The sequence below is a fragment of the Cornus florida genome, unplaced genomic scaffold, assembly GCF_030987335.1.
Source record: "Cornus florida cultivar Cherokee Brave unplaced genomic scaffold, ASM3098733v1 CherokeeBrave_3.0.0_Hap2_Chr01, whole genome shotgun sequence".
NCBI classification, from domain to species: Eukaryota; Viridiplantae; Streptophyta; class Magnoliopsida; order Cornales; family Cornaceae; genus Cornus; species Cornus florida.
In genome coordinates, this window is record NW_026775571.1 from 49456546 (window position 1) to 49462829 (window position 6284).

A 6284-nucleotide genomic window follows, 5' to 3' on the forward strand; every position below is an offset into this window, starting at 1 on the left:
ATATTGTTATAATTTTTTTTTTCTTTTCTTTTTTGGTGATTAGTCAATTCAATCACAATTGTTGTTGCATATATTTTTGGTTTCTATAGTTTCTACATACTTGAATCTTATTTTATTATTTGTTATTAAGTTAGAATTCTGGTGGCGACGGAAAAGATTTGCTATTGGCGGGATGGGAAAGTGAAATATAGGGGGAAATTATTATTTTTTTCCTAACTGAGGAGAATTGGGACATGAGGTTTAATTGCGAAAAAGTAAAGTAAATCAAGTAGGTTTGTAAAAGTTATATAGGGCCTTAGGTATGACACATGGTTGGTTGTTATTGGGGGATATTTTTTTACACAAAAGGTATAAAATAACCGTTGGAGCTAAAAAAAAGTAGTACAAATTTTTTGTGTAAATCTACTCTGACACATTACATTTACACAAAATATGTACACAATGGTTGGAGATGCTCTTACATTCCTTAGTGTAATCTTGCACTTTCAATTCATTGTAGCATTTAATTTTCAGCAAGTAGCCTAGTTTTCTTCCCGCATATGTATTAAAATTCCTAGATTAATGAAATTTCAGTCTTCTTCTAATTCCTTTAAATTCAGTATTTCAATTTCTTTATGTCTTTTTTTAGTTAATTCTTCTTCCACCATTTGCACAATTTCGAAGTCCTTGAAAAAGGCAAGAAAAACCTATAAGGATGGTTATTCCAGACCTTTTTCACAATCACCTGAAAATCAACTCTGCGAAAACAATATCTGAAATATTTTTTTGATTCTCCTTGGATTTAGCATGAATCCTGCCAAAACAACTTGATTACCAAAATGCCTACACAGAATGCCTTTGTGAAAGGTAGACATAATATTGTACTTGCTGATGAACTTTTGAATGGATATCATAAATCCAATCATCCACTAAACTGTGCTATTAAGATTGATATTATGAAGGCATTTGATTCTGCACATTGGCATTTTATTCTTGATTCTCTTACTTTGTTTGGATTTCCTACTTCATTTGTCCACTGGATAGCCTAATGCTTAAGTACACCTTCGTAAAACATCTCTCTCAGTGGAAAGCCTTTTGGATTCTTCTAAGGAAAAAGAGGTCTTAGGTAGGGTGATCCAATTTTACCCTTGCTGTTTGTTACTGCCATGGAGGTCTTGACCTTAACTATCAGCAACCATATTAAAATTAATCATGGATTTAGATTTCATTGGAGGTGCAAGAAACTATCAATTACCCATCTAACTTTTGCAAATGTAATTATGATGTTCTCCCATACCACTTTACCTTCAATTTAGGTGTTGTTGGATGCTTTATACACATTCTTCTCATTCTCAAGGCTTCAAATTAACATATCAAAGAGCAAAGTTTTCTTCGCAGGAGTTGATCATACTATTAAAGCTGTCATTCTCAATCTCCTTCAAATTGAAGCAGGCAATTTGCTTGTTATTTACTTAGGAATGCCCCTATCCTCATCCTCAATCAAGGCAAGGCATTGGCAAGCACTAGTAGGAAAGATAACATCAAGGATTAGAAATTGGACCCCAAGATTTCTTTAATATGCAGGGAGGGCTATCCTCATTAAGTATGTGTTGTGTTCTATTCAACCCTATTGGTTTTAAACATTTGTATTGTCAAAGATGGTTATTGGACAAATCAATCTGACCATTAAAAGTTTTTTCTGGTCTGGAATTGACAAAAAGAAGAAAGGAGTCAAGGTTGCTTGGCATGCTGTTTGTAGACTAAGAATCCATGGAGGTCCCTGATTTGGAGATGTACATTATTGCCAACTTGAGGCATATTTAGAAGCTTTGTTTAAGGAAAGACAGTCTCTGGGTTGCTTGGTCTTATAATTATCTTATCAAAGCTAAGAGCTTATGGACTGTCAAGGCTACTACACTAAGCTTTGGTTTTTGGAGGAGGCTTCTTAGATTGAGAGGTGTGGCAAGAGGACTGGTCAAGCATAAGGTGGGGGCTGGCACATCAACAAGCTTGTGGTTTGATTACTGGATGACAAATGGTCCAATTGTATGCATGTCAATTGGGGCTCACTAAAGTATAAATTCTTCGACTAGACAATCAAGTCTTAGTTGATAGCCTAATTTCCAATGACCAGTGGGTGGATCCCAATTCAATGCGACTGTATCCATTTTTTCAATCCCTAAGTTTCATATATCAATTACAAAATTTAGCCTTACCATCTCCTAATGTTGATTCCATTGAGTGGTTATCTAGCCCTACCAAGGTATTCTCTTTATCTCCCACTATAAGTAACTTTATACCTCATTCCCCAATCTATTCATGGCATCACATTGTATGGTTTAAGCACCACATACCAAAGCATAGAATTATTTCATAGTTAGCAGTAAGAGAAAGATTATACACTCTTGATGTTAAGCTAATTATGTATAAGCATGATACAAATTACTGTTATCTATGTCTTTCAGAATGGGAGTCCATTAACCACTTATTTTTCAACTGTAAGTTTAGTGCTCACATTTGGAAATTCATTCAGGAAGTTGCTGGGTTTTACATCTTACCTAACTGTTGGTCAGATATGATTCAGTGGTGCTCATTACATTGGAGGTCCTTAGGATTTTTGGTTCATAAGTTGCTTTAGTCTGCTGTAATTTATTTCATTTGGATGGAAAGAAATGCTAGGGTTTTCAGAAATCAGTCTTCTTCTCCCCAACACATAATTTCTCAAATCAAGTCCTGTATCAGAGCAAGACTAGCCACTATTAAGTTGTGAAATAGTACTGGCCTGAGGAAAGTTTTTAGTTTATCTCAACTTCACCTTCTTTTCATGCAAAGTTGCTCCCATGCTTGTGCTTAGACCTGGCTTTTATCCTAATCAAGCTCATCACTACAAAAAAAGTGGTTATTAACTACGGGCTTTTTACCACAGGCCGTATAGCCGATAGTAAATACCACTTTGTACCATGGGCCAAAAAAAACCCGTAATTGAAAGGCATTGAAAGTCACTTTATATTACGGGCACGCATAGCCCGTGGTAAAAGATACTTTCTACCACATGCTATATGGACCCGTAGTAGAAAGGGAACTTTCTACCAAGGGCTAGATATGTGACAGAAAGTTATATGTCAATTACGCGCTAAGCCCATTGTAAAATATAAAAAAAAAAATTCCAAATATATTTTATATTTTTTCTACATTTGTTTTGACATATCCATCACCCCTTCCAAAAATTTATCCACTGGAGGGAAGCTTCGCGCCTTGTGTACAATTTTTTAAAATGAAAATATATTTAAAAATACTCTTTTAGGACTGTAACTTCACTTAGTTTAATTTTATTTTATTTTATTTTATTTTTTTAATTTTTAATTTTTAATTTTTAATTTTTATATTAAGTATATACTGTATCATATAACTTGAAGAACCAAAAGCTTCTCTTTCTGATCAAGCCCTAGTTGTTAGGTTATGCCGAAATCCCACTCCTCCACCGCCGATCCTCCTTGTCCTTCTTTCTTGTATGCAGGCCTTCTTTTTTCCAAGGAATCTGTTCCACCCGGGTACCAAGCTGCGGATCAATTCCAACTATTTGCAGCCGAAACACGTCAACAAGAAAAATGACTGAAATCCGCTCAGTTTCCACAGACGCTCAAATAGACGATTAACTCTGGCATCCCGGAAGCTTATAGCGCAAAGGCAAACCTTCTTGTCAACCCGTCGCCAAAGTCGTTGTCTCCATCGATCCCCTTCATCCCGAGGATTCCTCTTCTCCCCAAGTACCCCTCTCTCTCGCTTTCTCGCTCTCTCTATATACATATCTATATATCCTATAAAATTGTATTCAATTTTGATTTTTTATATACATTTTAAAATAATTTCTCTAATTTTCAAAAATATTAACTTTCTCACTTCATTTGATAGGTAACTAACTCTTGTTGAAAAATAAGATAGGTAACTGACTCTTGTTGCTTCTATTTTCACTTTCTTTACATCAAGCCTCATTTCTAAGTTGGGTTTTCATCTTTTGAATCATGCCCTGGTTCTTATTTTTGATTTTGTAAATATTACTGTATTATTTAGATGCACACTACAATCTTCCCTTATTCATACTACTTCATAGACAGGAGCGACAATTCATTAGGTAAGAAGTATTCACTCTGTTTTTATTTTTTAATTTTTGGGTGTGTGTCTTCATCTTATATTTCTTTATAAATTGTATGATGCCTTAGATATATTCAGCAATTCCTTCTTTTTGTACTCGTGACAACAATTCTAATCCCCCAACCAGAAACCAATCTACCACTTATCAAAAGGAGAACCAATACCTACCATTTCCGCAATTGGAGCCCCAAAAGTTTCTGACCCTTCAGTCTTGGAATTGAAAGAGCACAAGACAAACCCACCACAATGAATACAAGACTGACCCATTGAAGTGGACTGAGAGCACCGAGAGTTCTTATTATATATATATATATATATATATAACCTTTCTTTCTTATTTTTTCCCAAAGAGTTCTTATTTTAAATAATTTTTAAATTTTAATTTAAATCAATCTTACACTCTAAATTCTGGATTTCTTTATAAAAAAATCAACTTTAATTATATACCATGAAAAAAATAGTAACTTCCTGCAATAGAGAGTATGTTATTCCGTCGGCTAGTGAATAAGAATGAAATTGATATTGCAGTGTCCAATTCAGTTTTAACTCAATAAAGCCAGTCACTATATTTATGTTGACATTGCCTTTCGAAGAGAATGCAAGACTGATTTATATAGGCCTGTCACTTTTAAAGTTTGCGATTTCTCACTTGAAATGTATATATATATATATATATATATATATATATATATATATATATATATATATATAATTCAATCAGTGTACATGGATAATTAAATCGGCCTTTCTAATTGTTGATTGTTTAATGGGTTTGTGGAGTAGTGTTTGCATCATTATTAAGTTTAAATGTTGTGCAGGGTTTTGTTTATATAGTTTAATGGGATTCAAAACTTTATATATATCTAAACTGTTTTGAGAAGAGAAAATTGCGGGGAATAAGAGAATTTTGAGGAAAAAAATAAGGGTTGAGATTTGTCTTTGCATCTGAGGTTAATCATGCCCACAACTAGTTATTTCATTTTCTATATTATACTTACAATTCAACATATGCATTAGCAATTTATTTTTGCATTGTAAATAGAATCCAAAAGCATCGTCTTTATCTTTTTTTATTTTTTATTTTTTATTTTTTTTATTATTATAGTATTTTTGGCTCTTTACTAATTGTTATGTTCTTAATATTTGGGTTTTAAAAAGAAGTTATTAATCAAGCTACATACTGTAGTTTGGAATTAAGCCTATACATTGATCAGTTTGTTACTTTTCCCTTTTGTTTTTCCTTGCTTTTTGTTGGTGATCAATTTGACCTTTTATTCCCTAGAGTGATTATGATCTTAAAGTAACTTTTGGGCAAGTGTTTGTGCCCATCTCAGTCATTTGTAGACAAAAGTGTACAAATGTATCTTAATTCTTTTTTATTAAAGGACCTAACGTTGCTATCAGATATCTTGGGTAAAGATAGACAAGATGGAAAACAAAACCATTAATTTATTGCAACCTACTATTTTACCTCAACCCTTCAGTCTTCTTCTTCTTCTTCTTATACATTCAATGTCTAAACAATCTACTTCGCTAGAAGAGGTTTTGACACATAACTGCAGGTCCTTTGGGATCATTTGATGCATGCTACCTAAGTCACAGTGCAGCCACTTTATTAATACTCCATGACTGCTATGAAATTTTTATTTATATATAAAAATAAAGCATTGATACAGGGACGACTTTAACTTTTGTAATGACCCGGTCATTTTCTTTCTTTCCTTTTTTTTCAAATTTTATGGATAAATTTTTTCCGTTGTCTTTGCTGTACTGTATTTGGTTTCTTGTCACTTAATGTCATCTTGAGTGCTCGAAAATGGTTTCTGAGACTCTTTCCCTTGAATTGACAACTTTCTTAGAGGATCGAGTCATTTCCACATTTTTCGTTTTTCGACAATATTCACTTTTCGTCCTTTTTCCTATTTTGTCTTTTCCCCGTTTGTCACTTTTTGACACAACTTTAGTTTCCATGCTCGGAGTTGGTTTTTGACTTCACGTATCTTCATTCTAAGTGATTTCCTCGATATACGTATCTTTACTTTTGCAGTAAAGTACTCTGGTTGCTCCCGGTGTCCATAGGGGTATGGATGCATAACTTTTCAGAATCTTTTTCTTTTCTTGGGGCGTTTTTCGTAAATATCTTTTGAAGATAT